Genomic DNA, 15311 nt, shown 5'->3' on the forward strand with positions numbered 1-15311 from the left:
ATTCAGAAATGGGGCATAATGTTTTTCTTCATTTAAATCAGTAGGTTTTAAATACTTTAAGTTATAAATCCATTAAAATTCCAATTGCAAAGGTATTTGGTTAATATTTCCTCCTCTACCTTGAAAATTGACTTTCTCCAATCCCCTAAACTGTAAAATTGTGGGATTGCTTTGATGGAATTCTGCAAAATGTCTTGCAACACTACCTGATTTTATACATTTATTTTTAATGTCTCTCTTATGTTCCTTAATTTGTTCTCTTAATTCATGATAAGTCTTTCCCATATAGAACATTGGACATTCACAAAACAACATATACCTGTACATTACCTCTTCAGTTTTGCAAATTATATGTCCTTTCACTCTATGTTAAAGATCAGTTTTATCAATAAAATTGTCCCTAGTTTTCATATTCACACACTGAGCAATGGTTACATTTAAAGTTGCCACTCTTATTATTCTTCATCTTATTTAACCATGAATCATTTTTTTTTTAACCAAATTACTTTTCACTAGTTTATCCTTCAAATTTGGAGCTTTTTGCTGTCATTAAAGGAACAGTACCCATCAATTTGGCAGTTGATGAATCTATTTGTAAATATGTTTAGCCAGATTGCCTTTATATCATGTCATTTATTATTATAGGTACTAAGGAATCTCACAATATTTTATTTTGGTTCAACCTGTTTTTCTCTTTTAGTATCATTTAAGAGTGTAAATATCCCTTTTTAATGTTTTAAGATTTATCATAAGTTGTTTTTAGTGATTGTTGAAAGTAACCCCTTTCTTTAAAGCAGCATTTCACCTCACTTTTAAATTGAGTGAAGTCAATTCAATTTCTTCTATGTCTTAAATATTGACTAAAGGGTATATTGTATATTAATGTTGAGGGATGATGACTATCAAATAATTGTTATATATTTGTTGCTGTTGTTTTTCTATGGATAACTTTCAACAATGTATTATCTTTCTTAATACTCAAGTATAAAAATGTTATCTATTTATTACTATAACTAAATGTAAATTTTAGATTATAGTCATTAACATTCAGAGCCTGTATACATTCTTTTAACTTATTCTCTGTGCCCTCCCATAAGAAGGACACATCATGAATGAATATTAACTACAATGTAACTGCTGACTCTAATTCTGGTTCACAATTCAACATCTGTTCTTTTTCCCATTTTCCTAAATACAAACATTCATATGTTGGTGTACAGCATGTCTCCATAGCTGCCCCAAAAATGTGCTCATAACCATAATACTTTCCATTAAATATAAAGTAATTATGTTCCAAACTAAAAGATAGTAACTACAGTACACAATTTGTATGCTTCTCATATTTAGTACCTCTTTGGCTTAAAAAAAAAAACATTGACAAGGTTATATTTCTTTTTGATGGGGAATTGAAGAATAAAGTACCTCCACAATAATTGCTACCAATATTGTATTTTTGCGTAAGACCAAATCGTCCAATTTTGTTAGGACATCAAGTGTGTCCTTCACATAAGAAGGAAGATTAATCACATATTGTCTTAAACAAAAATCTACATATTAAAATATATTTTCAGTTAAGGACCCCAAACCAGAAATTATTGGTCTTCCTGTTGGGGGCATTCTTTTCCCTTAAGTAATTTTGGCAGAGTATAAAACTTTGAAATCTTTGGATGTTTCACATGTAAAAAGTTAAAAATTCTCTTTTATTAATTAGTTCTTACCTAAGGTCATTGTATATTATATAGTAAAGTTGATCCTCATAAATTGTTGTAGGGTCAACTTTTTAGAGTGTTATACTGGGATTTATCACACAACTGTCTATTATACTCCTCTAGATAATCCTTTGTGTTTAATTCCACCACATTTCTTCCTTTGTTAGGGGTTTTTATGTGATATAATCATCTCCCTGCAATTGTTTCAGTGCTAATCTTTGCTTTATATCTAAATTATATCTGAATGCTGTACAACATCCACTTCCACCAGTTTAACGAAATGTTGGTACCAGTGGTACACTTGATAGTAAAATGTGGACGTATTTTGTAGTCCACTGAACCCTATTGATCCTATATTTTCATTATTTCCATCTGGTTCTTCTACACTTCCTTCTTTCTCTAATTGTTCAAGATCTTTTTGACTCAATCTTTCATTAATGTTTAGTGTAGACTCCTTTATTGTATTCTCATTTATTTTATTTAAAATAATCTTCATTGCAAAAAGGTTTAACTATGGTTTAACATGTATTTGTGGGTGAAAGAGTGAAACCTTTCCCTAAAAAATCCACTTGAGACTCAGATTTCTATGTGATAAGTTTACCACCCTATTATCATTTACTGTTTCAGTGTATTCTCCTTGAATACCTCAATGGATATCTCCTCCTGACTGTTGTATTTTCTATGTTTCCTCCCCCTCTTTTCTTTGTGATGTTTTTTTGACCTAAAAAATTCATTTTTTGCTCTCTATATGTAGTTTTGGTTCTATTTTCTTTCCCACTAGGTAGTACTGATTCAGTACTACTTTTAAATCCTAAAGTGTAATCATACACTTTATTTTCTTGGTAGTCTGGCCAATCCCTTTGGAATTTACTTTTCTATACTTTATTTGATCCTGGACTTTTCTTTGTTCCATCTTAGTTACCCCTAATAAGTTATCATATTTTTCCTGTCCTTTCCACTGATCTAGGTTTGTTGTAATCTGTTCTAATTCTCTTTGTACCTTTGTAAGTCTTAATTCATTCTCCTCATTCATCAATTTCATCCAGTTGGATTAACATTCGCTAGCATACTCTTCCCACTTTATCTGAAAATTCTCAAGTAGGGGTTCATTAAGATTGGAACCTTTTTTTCCCTAATTCTCAATCCCCTGATCTCTTTCCTTATTATCTTGTGTGGGCATTGAGAAAGTTTCATCTACATCCAACTTCCACTCCTCTTCAATAATTTCAGCCATATTGCCACTCCAACTGATTGCATGTCAGAGGGCCTTAATTCCACTAATTTCTTTTGTGCAGTTAATAAAATACGAAAGGCCACTACACATGGTCATATAAGGAATCAAAAATGTATTGACAGCACAATAAGGTATACAGTATATTAAATTATAGCCATAAAGGGATAGAGTTATGAAAACCTTATTATGCTACCCTTAGTGCACAGGGAGGGTGATTTACTAAATAAGCAAAAGAAAGAAATAAGACAAAGACATACTCCTTTCCAGCACTAGGCTAGTTATTAAAATGATTAAAAAATAGCCCATGACATAAAGCGTCACCATCATCAAAAAATCCTAACACAGTATATTGACTAAGGCAACATAGGGCCATATATAGCAGGAAAATGTATATGGTGTATGTGATTAAATAGACATTCCTGCAAAAGTATGCCAAGACTAGCAAGAGAGTTCCATTCCCCATAGGGATATGAATAATAATATACAATACTGATATAGGACTATATGAGAAATATTCATTGCTATTAAATCAAGTGACAGTTCTTATATCCTGAATTAACACTTCATATTCATATGCACAGCTATCAGGATATAGTTTGCTCCAGAAAAATGAAACAGTTTTACCTTGTCTTTAGGAGTTATTCATATATAACATTGTGGTACAGCTAATTATCCTTGTTCTTCCAGTATCGCATGACAAAGTGGGGCACTCCAGTTTCAACAACACTCCCTCTATGATACCATCTGTAAACAGGACCAGATTCTGTGCAAAAACTGACCAATTGTTAATAAATATAAATGTGGGTTTATGTATGTGTGTGTGTAAATCTAGCCACCAATCAGCAAGTGCTATCCAGGGTCTGAACAAAAAATGGGCCGGCTCCTAAGCTTTCATTCCAAATAAAGATACCAAGAGAACGAAGAAAAATTGATAATAAGAGTAAATTAGAAAGTTGCTAATTATTGCATGCTCTATCCGAATAATAAAATACAAAATTTGAGTGTAGTATCCCTCAAACAAAACAAAAAAAGAGAGATCACACATGACAAACAATAATAGATTAAAAAAAACTTTGTGTTGATCAACTTGAGCTTGTTTTTACTAACTGATTATTTTCAGACTTCAGCCCACATTGTGCTAGCTTACAAGTGGAGTGCAGTCATTACCGTGAGAACCGCAAATTCAATTGTGAGGTTACAATATTTTTGCTGCTAGGACCCATATTACAAGTAAAGCATGAAAAATATTATTGCGACTTTTTTGTGAGAACTCGTGAAACTAACAATCCCTATGTTTTCAATGAGTGGAAAGTCACATTTGGGTAAATCCTTGTACTTGAGTGATAATCACATAACTAAAAATATTAACCACATTCAAGAGCTCTGGTAAATCCATTGTGACTGCTCATACAGAACTTCACAAACTACAAATGATCTCTTAGTTTTTATTTTTATACTATTTCACAGCATTTTACAAAGAACTTTGTTTTTATGCATAGACAAAACACACTAAATAGCATTTTTGTTGTACTAAAAGGTACAGTGTAGTGTAAAATGAGTTTCCCCTTGATGTGTTTACAAAGACTTGTTATATCAGCTGCAGTTTAAAATCTATGTGAAATAGGTCCTTTATGTATGTTTTATATTTGAAATAGCTGCCTCTGCTAATTGAAATCCCAACCCCATTTAAAGAGCTGAGCTTGCAGGGTGAGCTTAACTCCATATTTACACAACAGTCTCAATTTAGAGAATTTACCTTTTTATTATCTCGATGTAACCCCAATGGGGAGCTTGATTTTTTTCTAAACTTTCCTGTTTACACAGGTTTTCTATAACAAGTACTTAAAGGGAAATTAAACACTTTGAGATGGTAATATAAAATGTTAAATCATATATATAAAAAAACCCTACAATGTACTTGTCATTATTTATTTTGTCACTTTTTCCTGTAATTCCACTATGAAATTGTGAGCATTTCAGTTCCTGTTAGAAATGCAAGTGCAGAATACTGTTATATATCACACAGCTATTGGTTGCACACTCCAGTGACCTATTTATAACTGTCCCTAATTGGCCACAGCAGAGAAGGTAACCTAAGTTACAACATGGCAGCTCCCATTGTTTTATAGACACTAAAACTTTACACTTATTTTTCACTATTTAAACAGCTAATGAAACATTAAAAAATACAACTAAATGTTATTCACAGACTAATCTTTTCTTTAAATACATTATTCTAGCTAGCATTTATTTAGTGTTTACTGTCCCTTTAATAACTAAAATTTACAGTATAGGTTAGGCTACAACAGGCAATAGTAGCTATTTTAAATCTTAAAATAAATTAAAACAATGTAATATAGTCCAGCAGGGTAAATTAATTATTATGAACAAACAGAAAAAATACAGTACAATATTAAAAGTAAATTGGTATTTGTTTTTTAAAGGATTTTTTTTAAATATTATTGTTTAAAGGGAGAGTCTACTACATATTTTTTATGGTTTAAAAAGATAGATAATCCCTTTATTACCCATTCCCCAGTTTTACATAAACAACACTGTTATATTAATACACTTGCTACCTCTGTGTTTACCTTGTATGTAAGCCTCTGCAGACTGCCCCCTTATTTCAGTTATTTTTAACCAATCAGTGCCCTCTCATAAGTAACTTCACAGGCATGAGCACAATGTTATCTATATGGCACACATGAACTAATACTCTCTAGCTGTGAAAAACTGTCAAATGCATTCAGATAAGAGGCGGCTTTCAAGGGCGAAGAAATTAGCATATGAGCCTACCTAGGTTTAGCTTTCAACAAAGAATACTAAGAGAACAAAGCAAATTTGATGATAAAGGTAAATAGGAAAGTTGTTTAAGAATGCATGCCCTATCTGAAGCATGAGAGTTTAATTTTGATTCAACTGTCCCTTTAAGTGTTGTTATAGGAGCACAGCCTATTCTTAGTTTTCAAACCATCACTATACGGTTCTGATATAAACTAAAATTCAGATATTTTGAGTTTTGAATTTACATATTTAGAAATAAGAGACATAGGGGCAGATTTATCATTGTCTGTCCGATATGATACGCTCAGCGGATCATGTCCAACAGACATCGCTGAATGCAGACAGCATATGCTGTTGGCATTTAACATTGCACAAGCAGTTCTGGTTAATGGCTTGTGCAATGCCGCCCCCTGCAGATTCTCGGCCAATCGGCAGCTAGCAAGGGGTGTCAATCAAACCGATTGTATAGGATCGGGCTGATTCATGTCCGCAGCCTCAGAGGCAGCGAACCAGTTAAGGAGCAGCGGTCTTAAGACCGCTGCCTTATAACTGCTGTTTCCGGCGAGCCTGAAGGCTCGTGCGGAATCAGGGACATCAGGGGCCATTCAGCCCTTGATAAATCGGCACCATAGGACCAGATTACAAGTGGAGCAATATTTTACGATCCCACTCTAGCGTTCCCTGCACTAAAAGTACGATTTTTGCACTCATCAAGTTGCTCTTGTGTTATTAGTTTAAAACAAACTGTTTTTGCTTGCACAATAATAATAATAATAATAAAAGCCGAACTTAGAATGTTGCATGTGCATTCACATATTCCCCCATAGAAGTCAATGGAGCAAAAATGGTGGCAAAACAAAACGTTTATATGTATACATACATACACACACATATACATATAGATAGAGACAGGGGCGGAACTACAGGGGGTGCAGAGGTTCACAACTGCCACTGGGCCCCTGTGGGTGGGGGCCCAGCTGGAAAAAAAATAAAAAATATTTCAATAAAAAATATTCTCCTGCCACTGCCTGCACTGATATCATGTGAGTGTGATGTGATGCTTCACTAGTGTCTGACTACAGGGGTTAGTGTTTCTGTTTTACCCATTGGTGTTTGTGTGTGTGTGTGTATGTATGTATGTATGTATGTCACTGTGTGTGTATTTATGCATGTATGTGTGTGTGTATGTTTGTGGAACCAGCAAATTACAGACCTTGTTACTACAGCATGGGGGGGGGCGGGGGGTAAACAGTGTCACTATACAGTACCACTATATACAGAACGGGGGGCTGGACCATGTCACAGACTACTGTAGTCACTTTATAAAGTACTGGGCAGGTAGGGTCAGGCCAGCCATCTCACCGGCAGATTACAGACTGTGTCACTAACTTACTATATACAGTACTGGGGGGGTTAAATAGTGTCACTATATATATACAGTAATAGGGGGTCAGACCATCTCACAGACTGTGGGCAATGGGTACCTCCTTTTGTAGACATGTAATCTGATTTACATTTATTTTTTTTCTGTGTTAAATGTTAAAAAAAAAAAAAAAAAAAAAAAGATATGTTTCAAATTCACATTTTTTTGGGGAGTGGGGGGGCCTTCTTAGATTCTTGCACCTGGGCCCTGGGGTTTCTAGTTACGCCTCTGGATTGAGAGATAAAGAGATAGAGAGATAGATAGCTAGATAGATTGCAATATCTATTAAAAAAATACTTAGAATATATTCTGCTATACACACTATAACACTTAAATATGAATATTGCATAAATATGATTTCAACTTCAATTACTCTCAAGCTCTCGCGTTTACTTTAAACTTGTAATAAGAGTGCTTCATATGTATGTCTATGTTAAAAAGCCCTTTGCCTGACTTTTTATTTTCTAACACCTGCAACCTCATATCTTTGAGCCCTTAACTTGTGTGCAATATTTTTTTAAAATAATTTTTATTAAATAGTGTTATTATGAGTAACTGTTCTTTTTAATGTATTTTTGTGTCACTTTTTTGTTTCGCAAAACAGTTAACCAGAGCTCTGAGGATGCAGTGATCACTCTAGGGTAAATCTCGATTGCGCTCAAGCGATCGCATTTTCTTTCAGCTTGCAAAAGCACCAGTAAACCCGAGTGCAAACTAACATGATAAATCCCTTATCGCTCATGCATAACTGTTAGCGCTCCACTCATAATCTGGCCTGTAGTAAAAAGGCAGAAAAGGTTAATCAGATTTAACTTTTGTTTACTGTTTAAACAGCCTTTAGACAATCCTTAGATGTGTAACCATTCTGTAGACTGGTTACGTATAAGGACTATTATACTTGTGGATAAGGTATGAAATGTTAGATGGTAAAGCCTAGCCTATAGAGCAAAAGCAAGAGCCCAAAAGTAGTGCCCCCCACTGCAATACAAAATTAATTCAATTATAGCAGTAGACACTGTCACCTAGATTACGAGTGGTGCGCTAACTGTAGCACACGTGCGATAACGTTTTTCGTTAGGCTTCCTACAGTGTTTTCAGCCTCTCTACCCTAACCAGTCTTTTTAGTATTAAAAAGTATTTAATAACAAAATGACTGGTGAAGCTAGAGAGGCTGAAGACCCTCTAGGGAGCCTAAAAAAAACAAACAATATCACACTTGTGCTACAGTTAGCGCACCACTCGTAATCTAGGCGCATGTGTGCAATAAGCCACTAAAAGATTAATTATTATTATTTTTTAATTAAAAGGTTCTATGCTATGTTAAACAACAAAGCCCTATGAGCTATCAAAGGAAGGGAGTTATAAGTAGTGCCCTCACTACAATAAAAAAAATACTTCAATTATAGCTGTATGGATTGTATGCAATACGCTACTACAAATTATCATTTTTTAATAACATTTATAATATACTATGCTAGACAACAAAGCCTAGCCTATAGAGCAAGGGCGGGGGTCCACTAAGTGCCCCCACTGCAATAAAAACGACCGAAAGGCATGTTTTACTAGGTATGTGCATTCTGCATCTTCATTAGCTGCTGAATGTGGAAGGAGGTGGCTGTGATGAGAGCAGGATGTGATGTCACTAGTTTGGGGGCGGGGCTTAGGTCCGGTGTTTGTGTCGCAGTTAGTTTAGTATTATCAACCTGACTAGATGTGTATTGCTATGCTCGGCAATAAAATAGAGTTGTACCATCATTGCTGTGTCCTGCATATGTCCTGCATCTCATGACATGGTGTCAGAAGTTCTGGACTATGCTTCTGTTTCTGATGAGGACGATGTCAAAGTTTACCCCACCTGAGCCTTTTGACTTCTCTCAGCCTGCAGCTTGGCCCACATGGCGTCAGCGGTTTCAGCGCTTCAGAATTGCTTCCAAACTGAACAAGGAGAGTGGTGATGTACAAGTTAATGCTCTTTTATACTCTATGGGGAAAGATGTGGAGCCAGTGTTCAATGCTTTTACTTTCCAAGAAGGGGAAGAATTTAACTTTGATATAGTTATGGATAAACTCAGTGCCCACTTTGTGCCCAAAAGAAATGTGATTCATGAGAGAGCTTGTTTTCACAAACGTAATCAGCGTGTGGGAGAATCTGTGGAGTCATTTGTGCGCAGCCTGTATGAACTAGCTGAATTCTGTGAGTTTGGAGTTGCTATCGAAGAGCAAATCAGAGACAGAATAGTTATTGGAATTGCAGATGCTGAAGTCTCACTGAAGCTGCAGTTAGAGCCTGATTTAACATTAGATGGGGCTATTAGGATGGCCCGCCAGAGTGAACTGGTGAAAAAGCAAAGTGCTGATCTGAGGTCTGAGAGTATTGTGGATGAAGTGCAACAGTCTAGGAAAACTGCTAGTGAAAGGCACAATGTGAGCGGTAGATCGAAAGTACTGGAAAGGCCTAGAAGTGGATGAGCGCAACATGCCCGATGCACACGGTGCTACCGGGCCCATGATCAGAGTGTTATATGCCCGGCCAGAGATAAAAGATGCAGAAAATGTAACAGAATGGGCCATTTTGAAGTGGTGTGTAAAACCGAATACATTAAGGAGATGCAGGTGGACAGTGACCAGGAGGGTCAGGAAGTGTCTTTTGTGGGGTCCGTTGTGGAGCGGCCAAGCTCAGAGGAAGATTGGAAAGTTACTTTTACTGTAATGGGAGACAAAGTTGATTTTAAGATTGACACAGGAGCAGATATCACTGTAATGTCTTTTGCTGAATTTATGAAACTGCCTCGACAGCCCCAGCTGGCGAAGGTTACTACAAATGTCCATAGTCCTGGTGGCCGCATTGATTGTGCGTGGAAATTTCTTGCCAGCTGTGAGTACAAGCAAAGAAAGTTCACCATGTGGGTGCATGTGATTCGAGGTCAGTGTGTTAACAATTTATTGAGCAGAAAAGCAGCCTGTGACTTGGGCCTCGTGGCCAGAGTGAATGAGATTTCCGAAGATATGTTTGGCGAGTTGGGCCTACTGAATTGCAAACCAGTCCGTATAGCACTTAAAAGTGACGCAGTTCCATACAGTATTTCTACTCCTCGTAGAATTCCGTTCCCGCTCATGCCTCAGGTGGAGAAAGAGCTTATGCGCATGAAGTCTATGGGGGTTATTGAAGAGGTTGTTGAAGCGACTGATTGGTGTGCCCCCATTGTTCCAGTTGCAAAGAAAAATGGAAAGGTGCGCATCTGTGTGGACCTGAAAAGGTTGAATGAGGCAGTGAAGAGAGAGAGAGATTTGTGCTGCCGACATTAGAAGATATAGCTCCAAAGTTGGCTGGGGCGAAGTTCTTTTCCACATTAGACGCTTCTAGCGGCTTTTGGCAGATCCCCCTGGATCCAAAGTGCCGCAAACTGACTACCTTTATCACACCGGTAGGTTGGTTCTGCTTCTGCAGACTCCCCTTTGGGATATCCTCCGCTCCTGAAATCTTTCAAAGGGAAATGAGTTCTCTCCTGAGTGACCACGTGGGCACAAAGGTCGTCATGGACGACATTCTAGTGTATGGGTCTACAGTGGAGGAGCATGATCAGTGTTTAAGTTGTGTGCTACAGGCTATCAAAGAGTCTGGGCTGAAGCTGAATAAAGAAAAATGTCCTTTTAGGAAAACTGAATTATGCTACTTTGGGCATATCATCAACGGGGATGGCATCAAGCCAGACCCCGAGAAAATTCGTGCTATTGAACAGATGAAAAGTCCTTCTGATGTACATGAGCTGAGACAAATATTGGGCCTTGTAAATTACGTGGGCAAGTTTCTTCCAGATTTATCAACAGTTTTACACCCTATCACAGAGTTGCTTAAGAAAGACGTCGCCTGGGTCTGGGGACCTTCACAAGAAAAGGCTTTCCTGCAGGCCAAGTCCCTGCTGGGGTCTGCCCCAGTGCTGGGGTTCTACGACCCTTCAAAAAAAGACTGTGGTTAGTGCCGATGCAAGCAGTTATGGGTTGGGGGCTGCACTCCTGCAGTTAAATGAGAATAATCTACAGCCCATCGCCTACTGTTCCCGCACACTGACGGCTGCGGAGTCAAAATACGCTCAAATAGAGAAAGAGTGTCTGGCTGCAGTTTGGGCCTGTGAGCGCTTTCAGCATTATCTAGTGGGTTTGGAGAAATTTAGTCTGGAAACTGACCACAAACCGCTAGTCCCTCTAATCAACTCCTATGACATTGACAAAACACCCTTGAGATGCCAGAGACTTTTAATGAGACTGCTCAGGTTCAATTTTCAGGCAGTGCATGTGCCGGGGAAATAACTGGTTGTGGCAGATACACTATCCAGGCTCCCGCTGGCTGCTGCTGAAGAATCCTCCACAGAATCGGATGTGAAAGTGTATGTTGATTCAGTTCTGGCCTCTAAGTCCATTTCTTCAAGGAAACTGGAAGAGATAAAGAAAGAGACATATTTGGACACAGATCTGCAAGAAGTTATAAGGTACATAAAAGAAGGCTGGCCCGAGAGCCGGGCAGCCTGGATGTCTTTAAATGCTTACCAGCCAGAGAGGTCGCAGCTCACGGAGCTGGAGGGGTTGGTGCTGTTCCAAGACCGCATTGTAATTCCTGTCAGCATGAGGAAGGAGATGTTAAACAGGATTCACGATGGCCACTTAGGCATTACAAAGTGCAGAGAAAGGGCAGCTACAGCTGTGTGGTGGCCTGGGATCAGCTCCGACATTGCAAATCACGTTTCTAAATGTGCCTTTTGCCGGGAACGCTGCCTACTCAGAGAAGAGAGCCCTTGATGTCTACTCCGCTGCCTGCGGGGCCTTGGCAGAAAATAGCTGCTGATTTGTGCGAACTGCACGGGAAAAAGTTCCTTGTTGTGATCGACTACTATTCCAGGTATTTGGAGATTGGACCCCTGAATGATATCACAAGTCAGGCCGTTATCATTCGCCTGAAGAGCTTGTTCGCCCGCTGGGGCATTCCAATGGAGCTAGTGAGTGATAATGGTATGCAGTTCGCTTCTACAGAGTTCAGTGCTTTCAGCAGGGAGTATGATTTTGTACATTCCACGTCAAGTCTACATTATCCGCAGGCCAACGGAATGGCTGAAAGGGCAGTTCAAACAACAAAATTCAATCTAAAGCAATCTGAGCCGTACCTAGCCCTCTTGTCATACAGGGCGACGCCCATTCAAGCCACCGGGTTTAGCCTGGCACAGCTGATGCTAGGACCCCAGATTCGCACCACTTTACCCTCAGTGGGTGTCTTCAAGCCGCCTGGCCCTGTTCCTCGGGACGAAGTCCTTAGGAGGGATAAAGAGGCCAAAAAGGGTTATCGTTTCTTCTACGACAGGAGACATTCGGCCAGGCCCTTACAGGAACTGAAAGCGGGCCAAAGTGTCAGAATTAAACTGGATGATGAGAAGAAATGGAAGACGCCTGCTACGGTAGTTGGCCGCTCTCCAGAACCAAGGTCTTATACAGTCCTTACGGAGGGAGGGACAGTTACACGCCATAACCGAAGACATCTTCAGTCTGTACCTGAGAGTCTGGAACTGGATGCCTCAGTACCACCGCCGGTGGGATCCCCTGTTCTAAGAGAGGTGCCTTCCCCTCAGCAAGACCACAACGGGGATATATCTTTGCCTCCAGCGGACTCTTGTTCACCATCTTCTGTATCAGAGGACAGTTCATGCAAAGTTACATCAAGCGGAAGAGTGGTGAAACTTCCGGCCCGATATAGGGACTGACTTTAGCTAGAACAGTGACTGGAAGTATGGGCAGAATAATCCCATGGTCACTGTGGACTAGGGTAGTCTACCCCGATGTCCAAGTCAGGATGTAATTTATTTGTTCATGTTTTCTAACCTATTTGTTTATATAATGTTCAAAAACAAAAATGTTGTGGTATACTCTGTTTGTGTACCTTGTTATTTGTTATATGCAAATGTATGCTTCGCCTTTGAAAAAGGGGAAGATGTGATGAGAGCAGGATGTGATGTCACTAGTTTGGGGGCGGGGCTTAGGTCCGGTGTCTGTGTCGCAGTTAGTTTAGTACAATCAACCTGACTAGATGTGTATTGCTATGATCTGCAATAAAATAGAGTTGTACCATCATTGCTGTGTCCTGCATATGTCCTGCATCTCATGACAGTGGCCATTCGCAGAGCCAGACTTCTCCTTGTGAATGTACAACACCCAAAGATCTGTGAGAAATAAACATATACAAGTACTAGTGCTAGAAATGACACTAGATAAAAGTGTCAGTTAATAAGGATAACAGTTAATTCTATCAAATCGATATAACCCAAACAGCAATGAAGTATATCAGTAAAATAAAAACAATAAATAAAAACAATAATACTGTTACCAAATATGTTTCAAGTCCTCCTGAGATATTCAGGGAAATAATAAAGTCAGCTTGATTCAGCTATTGCAATAAACATCAAATCCTCCATTGGGTTGCTACAAATGTCTTGAGTGCTGCTTTGTTAAACCAAACTTTCCTCCTTTGGTTGTAATAGAGACCTGTGTGGATGAATGTGATAAACTCAAAGCGCAACTCCGATTTAAGCTTATTTTATTACAATAAAAAGTGCGCAAAACAACAGATTGCACTTACTAAAAAAAAGCTGTAATTTGTGCCTTGAACACAATACTAGGGGCAACCAGGAACCTGGGATTCAACGCTGGGCCGGCAATCGATTGTATAGCTGGGCCAACAACAACCCGCTATGGAACGTCAGGTTTCCACAACACGGATGCAATTCACAGCTATATAATGGATCATCTACAAAACATTTATGCAAAGAAAAATCTAGTATACAATGTGCTGTTAAGTCAATAGATACTGTTTGCTATTTATTTATTTATTCTAACATTATTTTGTTTTTGCTTCCTGTTAGTTGAAATAGCAGTTTAAACAGCATTGACTAAAACTTTTAAAGGCTTAATCACACAGAAAATACTTCAGTTCAGTCCCTTTGGAATCAAGGGCATTAGTTCTAATCTTTTCTAGTGTGTTAAATTAATCTTAAATAATCTATTTATAGCTCTAAAACATGACTGATACAAAACCCCTTAAAACTGGTATTACACTCTAAAAGAGAATCTTTTGCAATGTGAAATACTGTTCAATAGTGCTAAACATCCACCATTTCATTTCATCTTGCTATATTTTTTTGAAAAGCAAGAGGTTTAGAAGTCAGCCCATTTTTGGTTCACAACCTGGGTTGTGCTTGCTGATTAGTGGCTAAATGCATCCGCCAATAAACAAATGCTGCCAGTGTTCTGAACCATGCCTAGATGCCTTCTTTTTCAAATAAAGATAGCAAGAGAGTGAAGAAATATTGATAATAGTAGTAAATTAGAAAGTTGCTTAGAATTGCCTGCTCTATCTGAATCATTAAAGTAATAATATGGGTTTAGTATCCCTTTAATCACAGAGGTAAAAAGTATATTAAACTAACCATCGGATAGATTACGAGTTTTGAGTTATGAGTAAAAAAGCAGCGTTATGGGTTATAACACTGCTTTTTCACTACCGCTGCTATTACGAGTCTTGTAGGTACAGCTGTACCGCAAACTTTTTTGGCCTAAACGCAAATTAACTGACGCTATTTGCGTAAAGTATTTTTTCAATGGGACTTCCATAGCGCCGATATTACAAGCTTTTTCTGGGAGGCCAAAAAGTGAGCGATACAGCCTATCCCGCAAGATTCGTAACACAATCTAAAGTCAGTAGTTATGAGTTTTACGCTACAAAGCTGTAGCGTAAAACTCATAACTAAAGTGCTAAAAAGTACACTAACACCCATAAAATACCTATTAACCTCTAAACCAAGGCCCTCCCGCATCGCAAACACTAAAATAAAATTATTAACCCCTAATCTGCCGCTCCCGACATTGCCACCACTATAATAAACATATTAACCCCTAAACCGCCACACTCCTGCCTCGCAAACACTAGTTAAATATTATTAACCCCTAATCTGCCGCCCCAACATTTGCCGCCATTATGCTAAAGTTATTAACCCCTAAACCTAAGTCTAACCCTAACCCTAACACCCCCTAACAAATATAATTAAAATAAATCTAAATAAAACCTACTATTAATAACTAAATAATTCCTATTTAAAACTAAATACTTACCTATAAAATAAAC

Source organism: Bombina bombina, chromosome 10 (genome assembly GCF_027579735.1).
Source record: "Bombina bombina isolate aBomBom1 chromosome 10, aBomBom1.pri, whole genome shotgun sequence".
NCBI lineage: Eukaryota > Metazoa > Chordata > Amphibia > Anura > Bombinatoridae > Bombina > Bombina bombina.